Genomic DNA, 22992 nt, shown 5'->3' with positions numbered 1-22992 from the left:
AAAAGGCCTAGAACATTGTGCATTCCAACAAGCCTTAGCTATTATTACAGTCATCCAATACAAACTGCTATCCATCAAGAGCAAGATCTCAGCTATGTAAGAATAGGACAGAAAAGCAAAAAAGAGAGGAATCTTTTTAAAAGGGGAAATGAAGTATAGATCCTTTCGCAATAAAGTATATACTGGTAGCAGATTTAAAAAGCATTAAGTAGCCTTAGGAAAATTAATGAATTACTTTGAGTATAAGAAAGACTTGCCCCCTTCACATGAACTATCCAAATCTCTTACTCACAGGGCTTATTATTAGATATTCAAAGGCAAACTTAAAAATAGTTGGCAACTCAGACATTTATTTGTAAAATATGTGAGAGGCTTATATTGCAAATTAGCCTAAATTGTTTATTAATTTACCAACTAAAACCTATTCAATTATTTGTGTTGATGAGATATACATTAGTTTCCTTCATAATGTGAAAATATAAAAGCATCCACATTTTCAAGGTTTTAAAAAGACTTAGAGGAAAATGGAAGTTTTCAACTGGGAATAATTAAATTGCCTCATCTCTTAGAAAAAGTTTTGCCTTACAAGAAAAGCTGAAATTGACTTACTTTATGTACCCTTTTAAAAATTTACTCAAATACTGACATTTCCAAAATTAGATTGGAAGGATTAACAGACAGAACTATGATAAATCAGCTTATCTTACAGAGTTTTTGGTGGTAACATGACAGAGTAAACAATGAAAACATTTGCTTTTCAGTAAATACTGAAAAAAAAATCACTAACTTTTCATATTCCAGCTAATATTAATGCTTTTTCATAGACTGAGGGAAAAAGGCTTTCATCTACATTCATGGTTTTCTTGGCTCCAAATATAAACTGTTTTTAATTAATGTAGAAACTAAGAACTGTGCTAATTAAGCAGATAAAGGAGATTACATTTGGACCATCAATCAGATTTAAAATGAAACTTCAATTAAATCAGTTATTGTGGCAGAGAATTAGTAGACATATTCAGTAAAGTTTTTCTTAGGAGTCTTCACCTTAGGAAAAAACAATCTTGTATCAACAAAAACTATGAACCAGAGACACTTTTTGGGGGGTGGGGGGCGGGAGGGGAAGGATTGGGGTCAGAATGGGGCGTTTGCAATTGTATGGGGGAATATAAAAATAAAATTTAATATTTAAAAAAAAAAACAATCTTGTAAAATAATTTTAAAGATTCTTTGAGACTGACTTTAAACATTAGTTGTTGCTCATTCAATATGACCTTTAAAGGTCTGAAAGACCTGTATCTCTTAATCTCTTCATCTACTCTTCCATCTTCTAATCTTTAAAAAATGTTTCATTACATATTATTTTTCAAATTGAGACAAAGTTACTAAAACAAGGAAAGGAAGGAAAAACAATGTGGTTTGGAATGATATTGAAACAGAAAAATAATGCTGTAATTTTACTTTGCTTTGTTGTAATCTTGTTGTAGTTAGACCACGAATGTGGTTCTGTTCTGTTTAGCAGCAAATGCAAAAAAGGGAATATGATCAATGACTCAATTTACTCTGGTCATAAAATGAAACCAAACCTGTATTATCAGACTCTCTCTTTATAACTGAGTAAATTTACACTAAATAATACCTTAAATTCTTTTCACTTGGGGAAAACCTCTCATTGAACAAATAGGACTGAGAATAAAAATGCAAATAGTTTGGGTTTGATGATCCATTAACTGAAGTTTAACTTTGCATATGAATTCACAGTGGGAAAACATTTTTTTTTTTTTAAACATGTTAGCAAGTACTCAATTATTTCCTATATATATTCCATAAGAAAAGGAGTTTCAGCTCCCGGAACAGACTGGCCTATTCACTAGAAGGTATAGTCCTGGAATACCCAAGGTAGGAACATTAGCCCTGGGCCTGCCACACTGAGGCCTCCTGGCTCTGTGAGTTAAGATCTTCTAAGTTGGACACACTTTATGAGAATCCTCAGATGTTAGAATGAGGGTATATTCTCTTCTTCATGGCTTCATCTTTTTGCTTCTGCATTGAAAGTTAGAGGAAATCTTCTATTTCAGAGTATTGGAGGCATTTTTTCCTCTATTCAGTTTCTTCTCCTACATGGCCACCATGTCTAGACCTATTCATTCCAGAGCTAATTTTCTAACAACCATTGGGTTCATACATAGGCATCAAAGTCAACCATGTGTTTTTCTTAAAATGTGTTTCTTCTCACCTTGGTGGTTGGGATTTGGCTTGATCTTTCCTCAAGTTCCAGTGATAAGATCTACTCTTGGGTCTAGGGAGGACAGGGAGGTTATTATTATTATTTTAAACTTGTCTCAGTTTCCAGTTCCCAAACCATAATTACCTCATTATTTGAAAAATGTTACGGCAGTTCAACTAGGAATTTCTTAAAGTAATGACAATTTTTAGAATGTAAATACTCTTCTATCTATCTGGCTTCATACAACATCTTCTAATAGCAATAAAATTCTAATTCTACCTTAGCTTCTGACTCTGTGCAATATTGTCCATCTGGATCCAGGTGAATATACTATATATAATACATGCACATGCATACACACACACACAATGGCATACTACCCATACTACGAAAGATGAACTCCTGCCATTTGCAACAACATGGGTGGAATAGGAGAGAACAATTTTATTTTTTTTTTAATAGAGGCATGTTTATTTGTTTGTTTGTTTGTTTGTTTGTTTTGTTTATACATGCACTGGGTACAGTCCGAAGTGCGGGAGGGTGAGAGAATCCACCAGAGCCAGAGCAGGGAGCAGAGCAGGCAGAAGGACCGAAGTACACTGCTGAGGGGAGCAGCGGGCGGCAGGAGAGGTCTGCGCGCCATGTGGGACCCTCCTCTGGTGGCCGGGGAGCAGCCGGGGATCGAACTGGCGGCACGGAGGCCTCGGGCAGCTTCGCAACCCAGCGCTCAACCACTGCGCCACCGGGGAGGCCCAGGAGAGAACAATTTTAAACAAAGTAAGTCAGAAGGAGAAAGACAGATGCAGGATGATCTCATATGTGGAACACAGAGAACCCATAACAAAGGGTCAGTCAAAACCAAACCAACAGTAAATCTCTAACATCTGACTGCAAAACTGATGAATCAGAAGGGGAGAGTGGGAAGGGAAGTGTGGACAAGGGAAGGAGCCAAATGGAATATGGTGGAGGGTTGTTGGGGTCCTGGTCTGAGTGCGAAAGTATATAGGTTCAAGCAGAGGTTTGAGCCTATACCACCAGTTGCCAATACAAAAATGTAAACTTACTTTACCTTATGAACATAATTTGGGGGGGGGAGAAAACATCCCTGTTTCATGAAAAATGTGTGTTTACTATATTAAAGTAAATGAATTCTATTAAAAAGACAACATCTGGAGCAGTTAGGAAAAGACATTTCAAATGTCTAATAACCATCAAAGAATTAAACTAAGAAAACACAAAGAATTCCTTGAAACTACAGGAGTTCCTCCTTTTTTAGTATGAGTAATATTTAGTATGAGTAGTGTTTATTTTTCTAAGGAAAAATAATATACAAATAAACAAGAAACTGATTTAAGCAAAATAAATCTAAATAACTGCATCAATATTGAAATGCTCATTTATTAGAAATATGTTTTTAAGACAAAAACAATTTAGCATTAAAAATAAAAAATAATGTTACAGATATGGGCCTGATATACTACTTATATATAAGTATAGAGTATTCTGAACATTTTGTGTAGCAAAATTTTTTTCAAATTGATAATATTCAAACCCTAGGAATCAATATATCTATCATTATAGATGGAGAGCATCACATTTTTCATAGCCATCCATAAGGGTACATGCTTATGAACATTTATCACAGGGGTGTGTGTGTGTGCATGTGTGTGTGTGACTGCAGGTAGTTGTACATAATAACTATGCCCAAGTCTGAAGAATATGTAAGTCAAATGTGAAGGATGACTATGCAGGGAGTGAAAGGACAACATAAATATAGTCACAGCAACATGGGTATATATATTATAAAAGATGCTATACTATGAAATATTTAAAATATGTGCACATAAACTGCACTACATATTTTACAAAGGTATGGAAGAATAAAAGACTACATGTCAAAGACACTTTGTACGATTGTCTACAACAGGAGGAAAGGTCTGGCAGTGGGAAAGGGGCGTGAAATAAAACATAGCAGAACCCCGCAGTGTCAGTGGCGACTATGAAAATAAGCATACGATGACTTGCACCTAATGTCCAAAATACAAGTCTAAGATAAACTAGGTAGGCCATGATGCTCTATGCAGATGGGTAGCACACAGCAGGCACTACTGGCCTGCTTAAATTAGGAAAGGTAGATTGCATATACCCAAATGATAAAACTGCTAATAATGTGAAAGTTAAAGGTATATCCTATCCACAGTATACAACTGTGGTTCCATAGCTATGCTAATGCAAAAAATCCTTAATTGCAATATTTTCTTCAAAGAAGAAAAAAAAAAAGGTGAATTCAGAATTCGGAAACAAACCTTACTCATTCTTTTAGGTCTGTGCTTACTGGGTTATTGACTTGCTTTTTTTTTAAGAGAAAGTGGAAACTGTTTGGATTCAGTGACATTTTAATGTTAAGCAGTGAAAACTCTTCTAAATCAGAACATTAAAAAGCTGCAACTGGGAAAAGTCTGCTTCTAATTAATGAGCTTTAACATAGAGGGGAAAAATCAGCTTCATAAAGACATACTTAAGCTTGCAGTCCTTAGAGAGAAAACAATCCTCATTAGTGACTAAATCATTGGGGTTTGGAGTCAAAAGAGCTTTGCAACCTAAGATAATTTAAATGTGAAAACATATTACTTTGATTGCAATTACTACCTAGGTTTCAATAATTAATCTCTAAGTAATATGCTGTGTGTACTTTCATATGTGGAAGAAAAGAAGCAGGAAGGATTGTCAATGTTTCAGGACATAAAAATATTTAAACTTTTATTCCTGACCTAATTGCACAGACTTTATGAAATTTCAGTCTGAGTTTCTGTTCTTGTGCCAGGAGATGGAGCCCTTCAGCTATCCCTTGGTGCTCCTAGAACACAAGTCTGGGTGAACCCCTATTATGATGCTCATTATAATAAAATGGTTTTATATTCGAAAATGAGACTGGTGATACAGTATGTAAAAGTAAGAGCAGAGAAGGTCAGAATTTTACAAATAGCACAACTTCTGTTTTGTTTCTTTGTCAAATGTTAATATGTGAATTTTATATAAAATTATTACTGGAAATTTTTAAGTGATACAAAAAGGACTGTAGCCAATCCTACGAAGATGATTGCATTTAAAATGCATGAGTAAAGAATGTGATTGAGTTCAGAAGGTAAACGTTTACTCTCTGGGAAGGATAGATTTCCTATACGGTATCTCCGGAATTCCATGCTCAATCAGTTGGTTTTACATATTGGAAGTCAGAATACAAACTGGTTTACTGTCTGTGCTTGACCCACCAACAATAAACCTATAGAAAGTCAAGTTGAAAATAGTCACTTAAGACTATCTCTGCTCAATAGTTTTTGATATGCATATGAAAACTATCAAGATTATACAATTTTACTGAACTCATTTGTCAACACCTAAGTCCAGGTTTTAATTTTTTAGCCAGAGGAATAAGTTTCATATTATTATTTTATTACCAGGAGTCTGTGCTTTTTACACTTCATTTTTATAGACTTTAATTTTTGGAGCAGTTTTTGGTTCACGGCAAAATCGGTGTGTGTGTGCGTGTGCATGTGCTTGTGCGTGTGTGTGTGCGTATGTATCCCATCCCTCCAACATAATGTTCTGTAGGACCAGAGTGGTTCCTTTTTGCTACGCTCAGTGAACCAACATTGTACAATGTTATCACCCAACATGTAGGCTTTTCAGAAGGGTTTACTCATAGTGTGTTTTAACAAATATATAACAGCATGCATACACTGATATAGTGTCATACAGAATTATTTCATTGCCTTATAATTTGCTCATCTTGCATCAGTTTATCCCTCCTTCCTTGCACAACTCACAAAGCCAGTGACCCATTTATTGTCTTGAAATAACAGGGTAGGCAATTCCATTTAGCAATATTCATTTAAGTTTCCTCTATATCTTTTTGTAACTCGATGACTCATTTGGAACTAAATAATACTCCATTATATGGATATACCACAGTTTATTTATTCTTTCCTCATTTAAAAGACATTTTGATTACTCCCAAGTTTTGGCAATCATGAATAAAGCAGACATAAACATTTACATGCAGACAATTGTGTGGACCCAGCATTTCATTTTCAATAACTGCATTTTACATGAATCAGTTTGGGAATAACCAAAGAGTAAAAATATTATTAACCACTGAAAGCTTAAATCTACATCATCGAATTACAGATAATTAAACTACTTTCTTTCCTTCTTTATACCTTACTTATTAGATATACTTATTTTAAAGATTGGCTCTGGTGTTACTTGAATTCAGTCTCTGTCAATTTAAATCTTAGTTTATTTATCTATAAGAAAAAATGATCATGTGTACAGCAGTTGTTACATGGATTTGAATGAATAAATATGGATTACCAGCATAACACCTTGCAAATGATAGTTTCAATATAACACTAACCAAATTTTGTATTATTTTCAAAATACATTACACCGACTTTGACTCAACATCTATTCTGGATGCAGCTGAGCTGATTACATGTATCCATTCTCAATTATTTTTTTAAATAATTTCCCATTTATCCCGTTTTTATATTATAAAGGATACCCTTTATCATATATTCAATCTTTAAGCACAACATGTGTCATTTAGATGATTAATTCTAAAAAACGCACGTGTGCATCTGTGTGTGTGTGTGTATACCATTTTTCTATAGATCTATGTTTGAGTTGGAAAATATACTGTACATATTTGTAAAATGAAGAACATCATACATATTTCTAATCTAATGAAAAATATAATTGATGCTAGAAAATCTGGATTCAGCAGTTGAGTGCTGGATTGCAAAGCTACCCGCAGCCTCTGCAGCACCGGTTCGATCCCCGGCCACCAGGCGAGGGTCCCACATGGCGTGCAGACCTCTCCTGCCGCCCACTGCTCCCCTCCTCAGTGTACTTCATCAGTCTGCCTGTTTTGTCCCCACTCTGTCTCTGGTGAATATTCTCACCCTCCCATGCTTCTGACTGTACCCAGTGCTTGTATAAATAAATAAATGAATAAATCTTTAAAAAAAAAGAAAGAAAAAAAATCTGGGTTCAAACCTTTGTGTGGACAAACCAAACCATAATATTTGATGCTGGCAGGATCTATCAAATCACATAGACTTAATTCAAGCAACCTGATTACCGGCCTTCAACAAAATCATTTTAGTTCCGTAACAAAATACAAGGTGAGTAGGAAAATAAATTATAAATTTTAATATCTAAGTTAAGTTTTATATGTATTGCCTGATAAACTTTAGCCTTAATATTATTTCTAAGAGTACTGGAAATATAGCTCTTTCTTTATTCATTTCAAATGCTTACTACATTACCAGAATTTATTATAGGCCCCACATTTTGCTGTTTGGACCAGTGATACGTTCATAGATACAGGAAGAATATCTGAATAAAAATGAAGGACTTCTAGAAATCTGTTTGAATCTTTGATAGTGCATAGAATCCTAAAGATACCATGAGTTAAAAAAAAAGAAAGTACAATGATTATATCAAGAAAAAAAACAGGTTTATGAAATGTCAGGAGAAAAATCCATTTAAATATTGAAGAAATTATTGGCATGAAATATTTTAAATAACTGCAGAGATCACAACAATGCACAACTTATACAATGCACAACTTATACCAAGAAAATGTGTAGAAATTACTTCCTTTGCTATGTTGTCACTTCATATTAAGAATATATACACTGAAAAATCATAGTAAATTTGCAAAACATTGAAACTCCAACGGATAGCTTCTGTCTTGACTTAATAGGTTGTTTGAGATCAGACATGAAAACATTAGATTCAACTTTTCAAGTAAGTATTGGGAAAAACACAGGCTCAAATCTTGAAAAAAACACCAATTCAAAATGCTGTCAACATATATTCATAAATAAGTACATGTCTGGACTTTTAACAAAATTGTCAAATAAACTTATATTTTAAAATAACCATCAAAAATATGAGCTCTATCTAAAATTTTCATTAGAGAAATAGTTTCAATATATGTATTTCCCTTTTCACTATTTAAACCAATATCCATGTAAAATACTTTTATGCAGCTTTATGAATTGTAGATATTCTAGGAGGTTATAACAGACTTCGATCAAGGGCATTTTATTTATTTCTCAAAAGTTGCCCAATATATGGTAATGGTGTGGTGGGTTACCCCTTTTCTAGTAAAATATTTGATTTTATTCAAAATTACTGAGTTAAGGAGTGTTAAAACATTTATGAATAATGTTAGCATATTATTGAGCAAACCGATTAATGTAACAATGATGGAAGATAGACAAAGTGGGGTTCAAAATAAGATTTATCTTCACTGCTGTGTATTCTGCTCTCCAATCAACACTTATCTGGACCTCAAGATATAGTCATTCTAATTAGTGCAAATCAAATAGAAATAGATATCACACAGCAATTAACAAAACTTAAAGAGGAATATATGTCTTTCCATAGCCTGCACAACTGCTATTACCTATTCAAGAACCACTTCCTTTAGACATCTACCAAAGAAGGAAATACAGAGAATATGATAACTTAATATTTCCTGTTTGTCCCATGCTATATTTTATACTTATATCAACATATAAACTTCAGTATCTTAAAATTAAATAATGCCATATATGAAAGAGTTTTAAACCATTCTTGCATTCCAAACACCGCTGATTGCAGTAATGTGCAATTTTCAGTTTTTAATCACAAGCTCCATCCTCTACCCAGCAACATGTTGTCAGTTTCATAATGACCCTGAAATAATGATATGGGGTGTCGATATTGACAAACACATTAGCATCTTATCCTTTATTCAGTCTTCCTTTTCCTACATAAAAATTTAGAAAATCTAATCAACATGGCTCTGGTTGACTTTAACCTATTACATCAGTATTGGAGTGTGGACAGGTCACATAAGCAATAGGGCTCTTAATGTCTCCCATTATATCTGTGCATTCTGACACAACAGGGAAATTATTTCATAAATGGATAATCATCCCTCTGTGTTTTTACAGGTATAAATAAGGCATAGACAGGTATATATAAGGGATAAATATGGAATAAAAATAAGGAAGATTACACTTATTAGAAAATAAATGTAAAAACATAAATGATGTGAAATAAATTTAGGAATCCATAACATTTCTAAAGAAATTACATTGAGATATTTCCTTCTGTTCCCAATCATAATTGGATATAGAATTTTCTCAAATGCCTTCTCTACATGGATTGATATAATCATATGATTATTTTCTTTTGGGGATGTTAATTACATTGGTTGACTTGTGGAATTTGAAACATCCTTGCAACCCACATGGGTCATGATATATGATCTTTTCCTGTATTGCTTAACTTGATTTGCTAAATTTTTTTTTGAGGATTTTTGTATCTGTCTTGATCAGGAATACTGGCTTATAGCTTTCTCTTTTGAGGCTGCCTTTGACTACTTCTGGTGTCAGAGTAGTACTGGCCTCATAAGATGTGTTTGGAAGCACTCCCTCTTAATCAGTTTTTTTGGAAGAGTTTGGGAAGGATAGGTTTTAGATAAGTCTTTGAAGGTTTGATAAATTCACTAGTGAAATTGGTCCTAAATTTTTGCTTTTTAGACTAACTACTATTTCTTCCTGATTCAGTCTCAGAAGCTTATATTATGCTAAGAATGTATCCATTTTTTTCCAGGTTTTTCCATTTATTGGCATAAGGATGTCTGTTGTGACTTTTCTTTTTTTTGGTTTTTGAGTCTCTTTATTGGATTTCTCTCCCTTTTTCTTTTTTGCACCTAGCTAGAGACTTCTCTATTTTTGTTTCTTTTCAATGAATGAGCTTGGTTTCACTGATATTTTGTAATACCCTTTTGAGAAAATCAAATCCTTGTATCCAGACAAGGAAAAGTAACATGAGTTAGAAACTTGGTGAAATTTTTTGCATAAGGTTTAAAGCTAAGTGAATAGTGCTACAGTAATATTATTTTTTTGTTTGATAATTAAGACTAAGAAAGCATTTTTTTTTTAATTTTATAACTAGTGCACAGAATCAAGCATCATAATATTTAATTTCCAAACACTGGATTTAAATAAACAGAATATTTGTATTTTGTTGTTGTTAACTGCTAGGTCATGTTGTCATCCCATTATTCAAGTTCAGTAGTAAATAATTGCTGTTAACAAAGGTTAAGCTCCTTTAGATTTGCCAGAGAATATAAAAAATTTTTAAGTCTAGCTCATATTCATAGCATTTGACTAGATTCCAAAATGGATATACAAGCATACCAAGGGCCCACCTTTGCAAAAAAAAAAAAAATACTTATTTTGTAAAGAACAGACACAGCATTCAGAGTATTATAGAATGAAAGGACTACACAATATAAAGAATGGAATCAAATTAAATTAATTTCCTAAACTGCATAATACTCAAATGTCAAGGTGATCAGGAAAAATAGAAATCAATGCTGGAACATATTGCCTTGGAAAGCATACCATAAGCAGGGAAATACAGATTAACTTCAAAGGACCAACAGACCAAAGACACTGGACATTGTAGAAAAGATATCTAACAATCTGTGACCAAAAGTTTAGCAGGAGTGGGACAGAGAGGACAGTTCTTGATTTTCCCATCAAGAACTTGTCTCTAAATTCTAAAAGAGACTTGCTCTTGGACATATCACCTATAACTTTGTAGAAGGAATCTTTTCCTCTAAAATGTGATGACTGGCTTACAAGGCTGTGGAACTCTGACATGTACTGCTTCTGTTTTTTTTTTTTAAGATTTATTTATTCATTTATACAAGAACAAGGGTACAGGCCAGATGCATGGGAGGGTGAGAGGCTTCACCAGAGACAGACCAGGGAACAGAACAGGCCGACTGACGAAATACACTGCTGAAGGGAGCAGCAGGAGCGACAGGAGAAGTCTGCAGTGCCATGTGGGACCCTCGCCGGCTGGCCAGGATCGAACCGGTGCTGCAGAGGCTGCACACAGCTTCACAGTGCTGTGCTCAACCGCCTGCACCACCAGGAGAGGCCCTGTAGTGCTTCTTTTTAAAAAATTTTATTTTTAGAGTAGTTTTAGGCTCACAGCAAGATCAAGGAACAAATACAGAGATCTCAGACACATGCTCCACCACTATAAATACCCAACACTAGAATGGTAAACTTTTGCAATCAATAAACCTATATTGACATATCATTCTCCAAAACTCATAGTTTACACTAAAGGTCCGTCTTGGTTTTGGTCATATGTATTGATACCTTAAAAATCCTGACCGACAGAGAGGTGGGGGCAATTAAGATAGAGTCACTAAAGCTATCAATAAAAACAACCACTTGTTAACACATATATTAATAAACAGACACCAAAAGGAAGGAAATTCAAAAACCTAGCTACTGAGTAGCTAAGTCTAAATTAAAGTTAGAAGATACCTTGGTAACATAACTCTCTGAAAGGATCCTAAATATAGAACCCCAAAGAAAACAAACTGAGACTTCATTCCTTGAAGTCTTCACTAGATATGGGCATCAGCCATCAGACTATGCCCAAAGAAGCAACGGTTCTTTCCCTGTAGCTTATTTGGCAAGGGAAGTTCTAGACCCCAAATACAGCACCTCCATCTGTTGTTCTCTCAAGCCCTGTAGGAGAGATTCATAATTTCCATTTTCACTGCTCAAAAATCTTCCATTTTCACTATCAGTAACTGAATTGTATGCTTATATCTTCGTAATGTAGACTCCCCATCCCCATAAAATCATGGAAGAATATGAAATTGGCTTGAATTGTGATACACTTTACACTTCATTGAAAGTAAGAACTTTTGAAATCTGAACTTCATATTACAGTGAGATGCATTCTATGATTTGGAAAAAAATGTGTAATGACATGCATTCACTATTTATAATATCATACAGAATTATTTCACTACCTTAAAATTCCCCATGCTCCACCTATTCAGTCTTTTCTCCCCAGTGTAGCCCCAGGCAAACACTGATAATCTTTACTCCATTAATTTGCTCTTTACAGAATGATTAATAGGTGGGATGATTCAGAATGAGCTTTTTCATATTGGCTTCTTTTATTTAGTAATATCTTTAAAGCTCCTCTGTATCTTCTGACAGCTTAGTAGCTCATTTCTTCTTAGTTCTGAATAATATTCCTTTGTCTGGATGTACCATAGTTTATTTATCCATTCACTTGCTGAAGGACATATCCGTTGATACCAAATTTGGAAGCTGCTCTAGAAATCCATGAACAGGCCTTTAACTCCTTTGGGTAAATACAAGGGTGGGTGAATGCTGGACAATCTGTTAAGATTATGCTTAGTTTCGTAAGAAAACAATACACTGTCTTCTAAAGTGTCTGGACCATTTTGCATTCCCATCAGCAATGAATATGGTGTAGTTAGTGTTTTGAATTTGGATCACTCTGATTGCTCTATCATAGTACCTCATCTTTGTTTTAATTTTCAGTTCCAGGATGAACATATGTTTACATGTTTCTTTGCTTTCTCTTTAGCTCTGTTAATGAGATGGCTATATAGATGTTTTGCACGTTATCAATTGGAGTATTCAATTTTTTATTATAGAGTTTTTAAAAGTTCTTTGTATATTTTGAATTAACAGTCTTTTGTTACATTTTGCTAATTATTTCTCACAGTCTGCAATTTATCTTCTTATTCTCTTAACATTTCTTCCAGGGAATATTGTTGTTTTAGGAATGTCATTATTCTCCTAGGAATAATGGGTGTGGCAGTGAAGGAATAGAAAAATCCCTGTGTTCATTGGACTTAATCTAATATGTTTAAATATTCGAAATAACTTAACTCAGTATATGTAGACACCCTCCTGAATGTTAAAATTATAGAGAAATGTCAAAATTATAACACCCTGGTGGGGGGAATGTTCCTTTTCTAGTTTAAGATGATTGTTATGATATCATTATCAATAATAGACAAGTTACTATGTCACCCTACTATTAAAGAAGAAAAGCATTTAATCACTGAGATTCTTATACCTGTTTAATCACTATGCTATTCTATCACATTGTAAGCATGTATTAGCATATATTAAGAGTAATACAGCACAATCAAACATTCACAATATGTCAACCATTTTGCAAAGAAAGTGAAAAGCAAGACATTCACTTACTCCTTTAGAAATGCTAATTAATCATGAACAGTGCTACACAAGGAGTTATCTAAGAGCAAGCCTCCTTGCAGAAACAGCTTTGTGGGTTAGCAAAGTGGCATTGTTCCAAAAAATATTTTATGTGAGCATTAAAGAAAAAACACAGCAAATTTCAATCTTAATTGGAAATATGGAAAAGAAACTTTGAAACCCAGAGGAGAGAAATAAAGTAAGAGACTGAAAGTGATAAAAAAGAAACACAGATACTTTACAAATAAATTCCCTTAGGAAAAGGTTTGAAATTACAGAGTTGTTTTATAGAGAAATCTCAATAGGTTGTTTCTAATTTACATCTGAAAATAATATTTTATGATCACAGATGTCAAAAAAATTTAACAATATCTTCAAAATTCAAAATAATGGAGAAAAAAGAAAAAAAGGGCTATGGTTGGTGAGAGAATTGTTACGTGGTGCTAATTTATTTTCAGATTTACAGGACAAAACATGGCCAAGAAAACCGTCTTTAATTTTGTATGAAAGAATTCAATGCCCTTTTAAATTAAATTGTGGTACAATAAAAGGATGTGTGTGTGTTAGTTAGGAGTACATCCTCAAATTAGAGAGTATTTAAAAGTCTTTGTTCTTTATTTGTTAATGAGCTATTAATATTTAGGAACTATATAACTTATAAGCAGTCACTTTTGTGTATTTTAACCTGTTGTTACATTGAGAATACTATTTTTGGTCAATCAAGTACAGATAAATAAGCTGCTGCTGTTTACCAAAAAGGCAATGATTACTGATGGATTTGAAAATCATGGAGATACATTATCCTTGTCTAGGTGTCTAAATAATGGAAAACTGGAAAAATGAGCTGACTGAGCCATGTCTGCACTAAAATACTAGTGAAGTCATAACTCTGCTTCACATGTGAAATACCTAGTTCCATTTATTATCTAATTTTTGTTTCTAAATATTGCTTCATAAGATTTTGGTGGAAATAAGAACACAAATTTCTCTCCTAGAAGCACTGTTCTACGTGACAATATACTCTTAAGACCAGCATGTCCAAAGCCTACATGAGCTCTGATGTTTATTGAGGGATAATTTTTTGGTTCTTTCAGTGAAATTTCCTGTATAAATTTTTTCACTTTTTCCTGATCTTTGCATTTGTTTAAAAAGAAAGAAGTCAAAATGGAGTCATTTATGCTAATACCAACCAAGATTTAATAATATCTGACCAAACTGCAGCATCAGTATTTCCCAAAAGTTGAAATTTAAATCAATCACTGTGGATAGCCTGTAAGGTGATCTTCATGACAAGCATCCTCACCCATCTTCGCTTAAGGACATGTGGCTTTATCAGAAACAATTATTTTCTTTTGCTAATAAACTCGTCTCGCCCTCTTTCTGGCTATAGCAACCTTTTATTTTATTAAACTTCTTGCAGGGAATTTCTCCTTGTAGATGGGATGAATCTTTGAGTCCTTTACAATTAACTTGGTTGTATTTTTTATTTAATACATCTGTGTATTATAGATTAGGGTTAATAGGATTCCTTTAGTTAGCATTTCGACCTATAATATAATTGCAAAGGTGTAAGTTCCCTGGCCTACCCTAAGGGAGTAGATGGACAGAGAGGGAAGCTAGAAAAAGACTGGAAAGAAGGGCTGAGAAAGAGCAGCAGGAGAAGAAGCAGAAGACAGAGGAAGACTGGAGGAGGCACATGGGTAGAGAGACATCTGAAGAAGCTGCACTTGCTTTTTGGCCTTGGATTTGTACCAGGGATTGTGGGATATGTTAGCAGACATTTGAAACAGATATAGGTGACAGACCTGTAGGGAGGCTGACAATGGCAGCCTTTATCTTGATTTTTATTTTGCTTTTTTCCTTCCAGACTTGCCTGGTCCTTTGCCTTTCCCTATGGGTTTCCACTAAAAGATGCCTTAGACTTGCAGCAAGCCTTTGGGCCTCAGCTGCCTTGCTTTGGGCCAATCCTGTGGGGCTGGACATTTGCCCATGAGGAAATGGGTAACTTTGGTTGCTTGATTTGAAATCTATATTATTTTTCTTTCTCTTCTCTCTATTGCACAATAGTTACTGCACACTAATTAAAGTTTTGCACACTAGAGGGCCTCCCTAGTGGCATAAGGGATTAAGTAAGATGTAACCTATGAAGCTGTCCGCAGCCACTGCAGCACGAGTTCTATCCCCCGGCTGGCCAGGGAGCAACCCACATGGCGCGGCAGACCACTCCTGACTTGCCCGCTGCTCCCCTCAGCAGTGTATTTCAATCAGTCTGCCTGTTCTATTCCCCACTCTGTCTCTGGTGAATCCTCTGACCCCTCTCACTTCTGGCATGTGCCCCAGTTCTTGTATGCATAAATAAATAAATCTTTAAAAAAAAAGTTTCACACACTAGAGTATGTTTTGTCTTGATGTGGCAAATGACAGAAAGTATTTAGAGCAGGCAGGTTTGGGGGTCCCGGGGTGCCCCTCATTCTGCCCTGTACCATAATGATAGAGCAGTGTGCCTTCCTTTCTTCCCTCTGGTCATCCTCCTGCTTATATTTTTATATCACTTTTTCTAGGCTATCAGGAGTTTCATGCTCTTTCTTTTAGTCATTGTTTATAAATATTTTTCTATCATTCATATTCAAGATGATTTTTAAAGAAAGTTGACTAATTCACAGAAATAGGAACTTCATTCTTTGACCCATGTAATCCTAATATCCTGTTACAGGACATGTATTGATTAAAGTATGAGTGTAATCCCAAAGGATCTTTTTTCCATATACTCTAATAAAAATGTATTACAAATAGAAAGATTCTGGCTTTTTAAATTGCAGGTTAATTTCAGTGACAGATTTATCAGAAATCACCTATAAAATACTGGTCATTCCTTTAGTGCCATATTGCTTGACCCTTAGCATCCTGGTCTCAGGTCTCTGTTAAGATGAGTAAGACTTCAATTGAGATTGAAGATCCTTTTATTGTCCTGGGTTACTGGTTTCTCTGTAGAGTATCTGGACTCTCCCACAAAGACTCTTTAAATGTAGTAAATGAACGGGTCTATTTGCTTGAAGCCAAAGACTGTTTCCAGCTGATAAGTTTGATTGCTCTCTTTCAGTCAATGCAAAAGCCCTGAAGGGGAATTGCTATACTCTGGTTCTTAGACCCTAAGCCTGCTCTGTAAATCTCTGAGAAGACTAAACAAATTAAAAGACTTTTGGAGTTATTTTATAGTGAAAGGAAAGTGGTTTTGAGTAACATAAATAATACATTATGTAACCAGGAAAAAAAATGATGAACTCAATCAAGCTCCATGAGAAAGACAAAAGTAATCCCTCAGAAGCAATCAGCTTCAGTTAACTGTATGAAAAAACAGGTCATTGTTAGAGCATATTTAAATTGTTTCATTGTCTAACATTAAAGTTTGTTAATGGCCTTTTTATTTTTCATAAGCAAAACTGAAAAGATCATACCTATTTTGTTGAATTGAAATGAACAGTCCTTTTAACCTTGTAAAGCAGAATTTTCTCATTCTGTACTAGAAATGATGTTACTGCAACACAACCCATTCCAAACCATCTGCAATTACGTGAATTATACCAGTGGCATTTAAGATACGAATAGCTAATTGTAAGACTGATGAATAATATGTAAATAGTTATTTCCCCATTATTTTAAATTATGAGTTTTCAAATATTCAGAGCTATGTTTATCAAAGAATGAGGGAGAGAAATCAAGGTTAGGCCAACTCTTAAAACTCACCTAAACAAACTATGAAATTTAAATTTTTTTTTTTTTTCAAATTTCTCTAGCTAGATCTAAGAATAGCTCCATGTACTTACCACAAACTATACTTTTTCAAAAAGGCATTTTACTATGCTATTAATTTTTTTAGAAATCCGAGGTAAGGATGATAATAATCTTAGTGCATTACCCACACATTTGTGAAAAGTTGACATCTGTGAAGTCATTTTAAAACAGAACTGAGGGGCCATTACTTTACATATTGTTAGTGACAAGATGTGTTGAGAAACCCTGAAATTTTGACTTATATTCAGGAAAGAATTCATATGGGAGTCAGTATAGGTGAATTGGCGATGAGGCTTTATTGCAGGTGAGGTACACAGGCAAATTCAGGGGAGAATCCCACCTTGGGTCTTAAGGCAGCTGGTGTAAATAGTTGCTTCATTTGAGGTGGGTGGCGGCTCACATATGGGATCCTAAATGGGTCTTGACCAATTCTGGTTAACAAAAGGGGCAGGGAATTACAAATTGGGATGGATATACCCAGTATTTTTTTATCAAAATAATCTAATCCCGTATCTCCTGTTAAATAAACAAGTTATACAAGGAGAAGGGGCAGAAGGATCCAACACACGTTTGGGGCAGAAAGAGCAAAATCAAGTTAAAAGCTTCCACTGTTAACCTCCCCACGTCTCTCACCCACATCTGTGTCAACCAGTCCAAGACCAAGAAGCAAGTGCATCTTCTTCACATGTCTCTCTGCTCCACGTCCCTCATCCCTCCTCAGTCTCCTTCTGGCTCTCCATTCTGCTCCCTTTGTTCCCAGTCTCTTTTCTTCTCTCTTTAGCTCCAACCTCCCATGGGTTGGGCAGGAAACCTGGAACCTCCCTTTTTCCTGGGGATCACCCTGTTACACTTTGTTGTTATCGTTGTCAAATAAGCATAATATATACATTTTTTATCGAGAATAATATTTGGATTTTTCCCTCTCTGAGCTTTAACTCAATAATGAAGGAATGTTTTACTTAACAATTTCCACTGAGGGTAGGCTGGGGTTATGACATAGTCATTAGAGATTCTGAAGAGACTGTTTTTGCAGACTACTCCACACTAATACTGGCTCATATACCTCATACACCTCTAATGGTGCTTCATACTCAGGCACAGAGAATTCCCGGAGGTTTTATTCCTGCCTTTCCTTCTCATATACTCTCAGCATTGATGGTGAGACAGCCTAGGTTAAAAAAAAAATGCCAGCAGGTAGGATGAGTTGCCCCAAGTCCACTTAAACAGATGGGCTAAGTCAGGGACTGGCTAGCCCTGCCCTGTCCAAACAAGTTGCCCCTTCAAACTAACCATGAGGTGCCATGCTAGACAAAATGTGTTAGATCCTGACTAATAATTATCTTACAATTTTCTGGAGGGAGAAGTGCAAGAACTTTCATGAGTCCTTGGAATATACCCTGTCTGCACTTGAGCAGAACAAGCTATGACACTGCTGCGATATCCTAACTCTCTTCTAGGATCCAGTCATTTCCAGCACTGGTTCATTCATGCACAAGTTTCTAATAAAACCTTAATTGGTTCAACTACAGCTAGTACTTTCTGGTGAAATATTTCCTTAAGAGGGCAAAGAACCCCTTCTTTTGGACCATGGTCTATAACACTGACCAATTGTCATAGGGGCTAGGGAGTGGGAGAAGATCCAGTAAGACACTCTGCATGGGGTAGGAGGAAATCTGCACACACATATTGTTTCTGGCCTGTCTGCTCTGAGTTAATTTTCCAGCCCAAGGACACATCTGTAGGAGTGCATGGAGCCAGTGCTATCTGAAGACCAGCTCAGCACAGTGGGACACTCTTGAGCCAGGTGTCCGGAGGACAACAAGGAGCTCCAGGGCTGGGCATAACAAGCTGCTGGCAACAGTGAAGATCTGCTTAATGCTGAACTGTCTTTGTTCAACTCACTATAAAAAGCCAGCTGGGAATGAAATGTTAAGGCAATTTCTTTATTTTTTTTCTTTTATATATATTTTTACATCATTTTTTCATTTTTGCACAATGTATGCATTTCTATCCCAGCTATATTCCCCATACAATTTCCACCCCCCCCTTATTTTGACCCTAATCCCTCCTCCCTTCATTCTCAGTGAAATAAGCCAGAAAGAAAAAGAAAAATACCGGATGGTCTCACTCATAGCAGGAATTTTGAGAACCTAAATAAGGGACCAGGAAAAAGACTAATTATAATAAAGTAAAAATCAAAATCAACAAGCAGCTATAAGGCAATTTCTTTAGGGTGTTAACCCCCTGTTTTCCAGATTGCTGGCTGCCTGATTAAAGCATACCTTAAAGATTAAATTCCTGTCTCTACTCTACTGGCATTTGGTGGTGAGGTGACAGGTGGCACAAACAATGGTCTTCTGGTTACAATTTCAGATGTGGCTGGGAGTCTGCATAATGAATTTCCCTGAGCAAAGCTCATTCTGTAATATGCCAGCAGAGCAGATTAGCAGAGCCGTGCTTAAATTATTGTACCAAGCACCAGGGTAGTACATAACATAGGCAGGAGTAGGTGCTGGCCACTCAGTCAGGGAGCAAAGAGTACTTTATGCAAATGGTGTCCACCAGGTAAGAGATACTAAGATAACAGGTAGTTTTCAGGTGAGCAAAACACAACAAACCCAGATGATAGAGGTCATCATTGTTTTTTCACATTGCTTTTTGCAAAGAGGCAGGCACATCCTTGAATGAAGAAGCAGGAGCAATGAAGGGCTGAGACTGATTAATTTTATCCAAGAAGAATGGAAATTTATCTTTGAAGAGCTAAGTAAGATGGATTTTTTTTTTAAAGATTTATTTATTTATACAAGCACTGGGTACAGTCAGAAGCATGGGAGGATGCGAGAATTCACCAGAGCCAGAGCGGAGAGCAGAACAGGCAGACTGACGAAGTACACTGCTGAGGGGAGCAGCAGGCGGCAGGAGAGGTCTGCGCGCCATGTGGGACCCTAGCCCTGGGGCTGGGGGCAGGGGAGCGAACCGGCACTGCAGAGGCTGTGGAGCAGCTTCACAGCCTAGCACTCAATCGCTGCGCCACCGGGGAGGCCCTAAGACGGAATTTTAAACCAGGTCATGTTTGCATGTCAGGATGAGCACTTTATTTTTGAAAAAGTTTCAGGTAGTTCTACAGCAATTTCAGTTTTCCATATATACTAGTTGTAGTATGAATAAAATTGTGTGGCTTTGCTATATTTCCATATGGTTTTCAAATATATATGGAAATAGCATTAATTGGGTAACTATACTAGATATTCCCAGATGTAACACATAATAAAAACAAGTTCTAAATTTTTATATCAGCAATAGGAGGGATGAACTTTACAATCTAAAAAAAAGACATAATTTTTAAGTGATGTATATTGTTATACATTACTTTCAGGCTGTATAAAATAATGTATGTCTTTCAGTGTTTTTCTCCAGATTTTACTTTACACTATTTCAAACACATATCTTCTTCTCATAGTTTACGTTTTTATCTTTATGATCTTAGGTTCTGTTGTCTATTGCCAACTATATTTAGTATCTGTCTTTGTAATATCTACTGGTTGTTTGCATGACTTTTAAGCTATTAATGTGTTCCCAAAATTTCGTATGGAAAATTACTTGATTTCATCAATATAGCTTCCTCAGTGAACAACATATGTAATAAGTTATGCTCAATAGGTACAGGGCTCATATATCTATTATATTATATTGCATTAATTATAGCTACTATTATTATAAATAAGGACCCCTTGTTGATTCTTATCATGGATAACTTTGGGAAATTCTTAAATAACAGAAAAAATAGATCAGTTAATTTCTCCCTAAACATCCTTATGCGCTGACCAATACTTAATAGTTTGGACATGAAAACACTTCTTAATTTCTCTGGATGGCTAAAGAGGTGGCAGGAACATAAGCAGCAATGCTTATGTTCCTTAAGCATCACCCATGAGGTGCATGAAACTGGTTATGCTTGATGTGGTAGGTAGTGGTTTTAGACTAAGCTTGGTGGCTTGGGAGGCTAGCCGTTGTCAGTTTAGAGGTGGCAGAGTGTTAGAAGTCAAGTAGTTGAGAAAAATCCAAAAGCAACTTGAATGGAATAAGGCGTCCTACACATAGAATTAGTCATGTGTTAACCTTCCAGGCCCTAACCTTTCATGAGAAATATGTGTGAGGATCTCTAAGCAGTGATCCATCCAGATTCATTTGGGCTCATCCATTAATCTTATAAATAAGCAATGGGTGCTGGATGTATTTGGGTGTGTTTCAGAGCATTACCGATAATATATAAATCTACCTTGGACTTGGATATGCAATGTCTTTTGGGATACATGTATTAATACTTAGAGGTGAGATCACCTCACAAAAGGACCTCACTGCATTTGTAGCTAATTACTTTGGATATACCCCAGTGATTTATATTTTGTTCTGAAATTCACTTTAAGCAAAAATATTTATTATCTGGTCTTCTGTAAATTTCTCAACACTTTAAATTTACTACACAATCTTTTTTATTTTTAGTTGGTGCTCTCAGCATTCAATATGCCACTTAAGTTAATAATTACTGAGTAAAGAAATTAACATATGACCCTAGTTTATACAGAATAAATTTTCTTCTCTGCTTATTCTCACTTCTGGAAGAATGAGAAGCAACAGCAGTAACAGAAAGCAAAGTATGTAGCTCTGTGCTGTTTACAGACTAGTATGCTACCTACAGAAGACAATGAATTCATTTTCTATATGTAAGCCTTTATGAAAACATAAAATACCTTTTTGTTACTTAAGAAATTTCAGCTTCCACCTGGGAGCTTACAGAGAAGCATCTTTTAAATTATAGAATTGTTTTATATATGTTTATGATTACAGTGTTTACTATTTAGTATATGGAATGATAGATAGAAGATCATTCTGAATCATTATGAAATGATATAACTAAATCTTGATAGAGTGCACACTATTCAATATGTCAAAAAAAAGCACATCTACATTTCTTAACATTATGGCCTCAGAGGTAAGTTGATTGTTATTATTATCATTGTCTCAAAACCTCTGTAATATTTATGCTATCACCAAGAATATAAAACTGTAAACTGGGAAATCTATTGAATTGCCACTGCTATCTTCACTGTACCATCTGAAGATGCTTTTAGTCCATTAAAAATCAAAAAATCTTCATTACTGTTGCCCTCTTGACTCAGAAACTGGGAGTATAGTCTTTTGTAACCACTAATCATTGCTCTTCCTAATGTTTTATGGAAATCTTCAGTGTAAAATACCTGCTTGATTGCAACATCCAGAAAATAACCTGTGCTACCAATATTTGTCAGATGTATTAAGTAGTCATTCAACAACAGAAATTTGCTGGGAAAAAAAAAAAAAAAACTAAACTAAACTAAACTAAATAAACTGTCCCAAGTTGTTAAATGGGAAACTTGGTTTTCCATGAATAAAAATGGGCAGACCAAGATAACAACTTTTCGTTGCCAGGTCTAAGCTAAGAAAAAACACTGCCTTTAAGATGAGCAATACCATCACCTGTTCAGGAACAACACAATGATGTTTTTGTTTGTTTGCTTGTTTGTTAACTGAAGAATCACAGCACTGTGTATGATTTAGAGGAACAGGTACACACCTCCTCAGAGGTGTATCACCACACCACTCCCATCATCAAAGCACCCATAGTCCTTTACCATAGACCACTGGGCTCCCTACCCCTTCTAAACAATGATCTTAAAGATAATGTTTTGAGGACTCGCCATCTATTTTAAAGACATGTGTTTTGGGCCTCCCCGGCAAGGGTCCCACATGGCGCACAGACCTCTCCTGCCGCCTGCTGCTCCTCTCAGCAGTGTA

The sequence above is a fragment of the Talpa occidentalis genome, unplaced genomic scaffold (genome assembly GCF_014898055.3).
Source record: "Talpa occidentalis isolate TD23 unplaced genomic scaffold, MPIMG_talOcc4v2.1 talOcc4.5, whole genome shotgun sequence".
NCBI lineage: Eukaryota > Metazoa > Chordata > Mammalia > Eulipotyphla > Talpidae > Talpa > Talpa occidentalis.
This window is presented reverse-complemented; position numbering follows the sequence as displayed.